Genomic DNA, 4,952 nt, shown 5'->3' with positions numbered 1-4,952 from the left:
ATTTTCACTGAGAGGATGGGAGGTAGCCATTGACAACGGTGAAACCCTACATACAGCTTGCCATGGAAGGAGACTTGCGTGTTTGAAGAAGAAGACAGTAGGAAAGCAGAGATTCAAAAGATGGAGCATCTCCAAACCTCAACCTATTCTCCATTACTGCAAAACAAGTAATCATTTCATGTTCTTTTGCTTTTCACAATCAATCCTGATAATTTCTGACATCCTGACTAAGATTTACAAGATAACCATAGCTTGCTTCAAGCCGACAATCTCCGTGGGATCGACCCTTGCTCACGCAAGGTATTACTTGGACGACCCAGTGCACTTGCTGGTTAGTTGTGCAGAGTTGCAAAAGTGTGATTGCAATTTCGTGCACCAGGTAACAATTTTTTATCTTGAAGGTATTTTTCGTGACAGTCAATTTTTTTCCTATCAAAAAATTTTGTTACAAAATGTAACATGATTTTGTAACATTTTTTTCTTTAATTACGAAAGCAAATTAATCATTTTGTAACAAATTTTGTTTATTACAAATTACATGCATAATTTACTAAACTATTTTTTAAATTAACTAATATATTAACACTTTCAATAAGCAAGTTTACTTGTATATAATATGCAAAAACATACATAAGTCAAACAAGATCCTTTTAGCTAAAATTGTCTTGAAACAAAATAACATTAGCTAGTGAGTACATTGATTAGTTCAACCAAAACATAAAAGTTCTAACATAGATTAGTGTCTCTATACATCAAAATATTCTTGAGCCCTCAAGGTAGCATATGGTCACCATTTCAGCACTCCTGTAAATAAGAAAAACCGAAACAAAAAAGTTAGAAACAACATATAACACTAATTATAATTTTTCCACTAAGTTTTATCCAAAATGTTTAGAAAATTTTCGGCAGAACCTCCCCTAAAAGTTGGATATTTTCACCGTCCACGGTTCCAACAAACACAACCAATTCACAACTTGCACCCTTTCAAACAACACAATGCAGTTTAATTGAGCAAGCAAATAGGACAACAACCAAATAGTGAATAACAAAACCCAAAGCTTCCAGCTTCCAACAACTAAAACAGTGAAGCACTTAGCCGGATAATCAATCAATTGAGCTTAGCAACAGTTGAAAACCAAAAGCAATTAAATACCAACTCAATCAATTAATTGAATCAAAGATGAATATTGAAAACAGCTTAAAATAAATTTCGGCAACATTTCAGTAGTAAATTTGCCTATTTCACAATTTCAATCAATCAATTCAAATTCCATATAAATTCTTTGACAGTTAAAAACACAAAAAATCATAATGAATTCATAGGAAGGAAGTAAATAAGCCAATTCCAACAAGAAAACATGAGGAAACAATTAAAACTAATCCAACCAGCAAGAAGCAGAGCAGCACTCAACAGAATAGCAATCAATGGCCCATCATACAGCACCCAAAACAGTAAAATGAACAAAGGTACTAGATTTAGGCAGCATTCTACTCATTGAAGTCAATAACCATTACACTTGCAAGCAGCAAGGGCATAGCAGTTTATCCATTAACTCAACAGAAAATCAATCAAGTCAAACTAAACGATTTCAGCAACAAATTTATCAATAAAATCAATCTCAGTTCAGCAATCATCATCTATTCAAACACAAACAACAATAACTCAACAGCATTTCCTTTTTCATTGAATTTAACAATCATTCAATAAGCAAGAAATGAGGGGGGAAAATCAGCAGCAACCAACAACAAGTATAGAGCAGGAATAACAACTTAATGTGAGAAAATATTCAACAACAAATGCACACACAAATACAAGGATTACTTAAATGACTCATCATGCTTATCCACATAAGTCTGCAGTGAAACCACTTACCGTTTCACTTAAGAGGCTTGTAACAACAGCTTTTTTATCAACTTCTTTCTCATTCTCCCTTTCAGGCTTACTGTCAGTACTGGTAGGAGGTGGAAGTGCTGAAGCACCAAACATGGCTTTGTCATGAGCAGCTTGGATTTGTTCCTCCCTTCTTGCCTTGATAAGAAAATGGATTCGATCTATGTTTAGTCTTCCATACATAGATGATGCATGTATGTTAACAAGGAACAAAACTGACTATTCATAAATATAAGAAGAGGAATATACCTCTATCTTAGAATACTAGAAACTCTGGCCAATTTGCTTGACCAAGGAAGCATCATCTTCAGCCACTGCAGATAGGTGGGTGATCGGGGTAAAACTTGTCTCTCAACAAATTCCCATTCGGCAAGTGTACCGAATTTGTCGTCAAGTAAAAACTCACAATAGAGTGAGGTCGAATCCCACAGGGATTGATTGATCAAGCAACTTTAATTAGAGGAATGATCTAGTTGAGCGAATCAATGAATAGAGTTGATAATTGCAGAAATTAAAATGGCGAGAAAGTAAATGACTGAAAGTAAATAGCAGAATTGTAAATGGGAATGGGGGAATTGCTCATAAAAGTAAATTGCATAAAATAAAGAGAATGGGTAAGATCAGAAATGGGGAGTTCATTGAGATGTTGCATTCTCCGGATCAATTTCATTTTCATCTCTTCCTCAATCAATGCACTCGTTGATCTCCTTGGCAATCTTAAGTGATTGAACCACAATTTCTTGCAATTCAATCTCTCAAATCTTGATCAATAGCCAATTCCTTGGTCAATTGTTCATGAGAAGAGATGAAGTGTGGTCACTGATTATACCACATGCACTTCCCAAATCAAGTGTTTAGAGGGTTATAGCCACATACCCATCCACACTCAATTTAGTCCAGCATGAGAAAGCATTTCTAGCTAATCTCTTCATTCCTCTTTCAAGGATCCGAAGAGATCCATGTTTGAATAGCTCCTTTTCCATAGAATACATGATAAAGCTAGAAGTGCCAAGAAAGTAAATACAAAGAGTAGTTCTCTTTCCTAGCTCCTCCCAAAAGCTCCTCTCTATTTCAAAACTACTCCTATATATACTACTCTTCTCAGCTTCTAGTTAGCTCTTCAAGTCTTGGGCGTCTGGATCTTTGAGCTTGAAGCAGTTCTTTTCTTCAATTGGGCTTGGCTTACTTGCAGAGAGAAAGTATGAAGTGGGCAGAGACTTTAGCTCAAGACGTTAGGGGTGTTTAACAGTTAATGAAAATACAAGTTCGAGAATGTTAGTGACACTTAACATTGTCACTAACGTTGCCATGCACCCCTTTGCCTCACGTTAAAGCCCACGTTAACTGGGTTAACGTGGCTTTTAACTTTGCTTTGCTAGCCTTCGAGAACGTTAGTGACACTCAACATTGTCACTAACGTTCAAGTGTGCCCCTTCTTGCTTCACGTTAAAGCTCACGTTAACTAGGTTAACGTGGCTTCTAACGTGGCTTTTGCCAACCTTCGAGAACGTTAGTGACACTCAACGTTGTCACTAACGTTCAAGTGTGCCCCTAGGTCTCACGTTAGAGTCCACGTTAACTGGGTTAACGTGGCTTCTAACGTGGCCATTTTTAGCCATCCCAACGTTAGTGACAATGTTGAGTGTCACTAACGTTGGGTCATTCTTCATTCCTCATCGTTAGCTTCCATGTTAACCAAGTTAACGTAGAGGTTAACGTGGCTCTTGGGGTTTGTGTGGTTGCTCCAACGTTAGTGACAATGTTGAGTGTCACTAACGTTGTCGACAACTCTCCATCTCTTACGTTAGCTCCCACGTTAACCAAGTTAACGTGGGAGTTAACATGGCTCTTTGCAGCTTAGGCCAACGTTAGTGACAATGTTGAGTGTCACTAACGTTGGCTTCTCTTCCCCCTTTATCGTTAGAGGCCACGTTAACTAGGTTAACGTGGCTTCTAACGTGGCCATTTGTGAGCAATTGCCAATGTTAGTGACAATGTTAAGTGTCACTAACGTTGGCTCAACTTCTCTTCTCCACGTTAGAGTTCACGTTAACTTAGTTAACGTGACCCTTTAACGTGGGCATTGATGGCTTTAGAGAGTGTTTTTGGCAATCACTTTTCTCCTTAACTTTGCAAGTTACCTCCCATTCCTTGCTTCCTTTGGTCCTGAAATCAAGCAATAGAGTGCATCAAAGTTCTAGTCCAAGTCATGGGTAATGCAATATACAATTTTGTCATTAAAATCATGCAAAATCCTCATGAAATAATGTAAATGCACAATGTATGCTTGAATCAAGGTCTGAGTGAATATCTGCCCAAAACTAACTTATTTCCTAAGAAAATACATGAAAACACCTAAAAACAATAAAGAAAAGGTCAGTGAAACTGGCCAAAATGCCCTGGCATCACAACACCAAACTTAAAGCTTGCTTGTCCCTAAGCAAGTACTGGAACAAGAGAATGATGAATGGAATCTCCAGAGAAATGAGTCATTCTTGTGGAAGTCATATTACTGATTTTATGGTGGTTTATGCATAGCAACTTAGGTTCATTCCACTACTGGCTTTCAGACCTTTATCATCTCCTAAATTACTCACTTTGTTATGTCCCATGAGACCTGTATTTATTGATCCTTTTATTGTTATTTCAAGGGTTGTTTGTGTTATTTAGGCTAAGTGTTTTGTAAGGGGGCAACTCTTTAGAATAAGCTTTCAGCCAACACTCCCGAACCAGTTGGTTCAAGGTGCTAGGTGTTGAAGCACCCCTAAGGACTACCTTGCTCAAGTCTCTCCCCCATACATACACACCACAGGCATATAGTTTATTTATTTTCTTTCCTTCAGACCTTGGTGTCCAGCACCTCTTTGGGTTACTAAATGCTCTGTGGTGAGGGTTACTCTTGATAGTGGATTTTCAGCTGATAATCCCGAGTTAGTTAACCCAAGTTACCAGGTGATAAAGCACCCCAATGAGCTTATTCATCCAAGTAGATCCCCCACACAGGAGCACCACAGACACATGTCTTAGGGTAAACCATTGGTGCCTAGCCTTATTGCTTACT

General features: G+C 37.8%; 1 long non-coding RNA gene across 2 annotated transcripts in view; it reads right to left on the bottom strand.

The window, feature by feature from the left end:
- Window positions 1-710: 710 nt before the first annotated feature.
- The window catches only part of LOC107479656 (uncharacterized), a 15,647-nt gene continuing 11,405 nt past the window's right edge, over window positions 711-4,952 (bottom strand). For both annotated transcript variants that reach the window (XR_008007353.1, XR_001590237.3), the window contains 3 exons: window positions 2,141-2,205; window positions 1,874-2,029; window positions 711-804 (listed from right to left, as the gene is read on the bottom strand). This is a non-coding gene — a long non-coding RNA (uncharacterized LOC107479656). The remainder of the gene's footprint in view (window positions 805-1,873; window positions 2,030-2,140; window positions 2,206-4,952) is intronic.

The sequence above is a fragment of the Arachis duranensis genome, chromosome 3 (genome assembly GCF_000817695.3).
Source record: "Arachis duranensis cultivar V14167 chromosome 3, aradu.V14167.gnm2.J7QH, whole genome shotgun sequence".
NCBI lineage: Eukaryota > Viridiplantae > Streptophyta > Magnoliopsida > Fabales > Fabaceae > Arachis > Arachis duranensis.
This window is presented reverse-complemented; position numbering and strand designations above follow the sequence as displayed.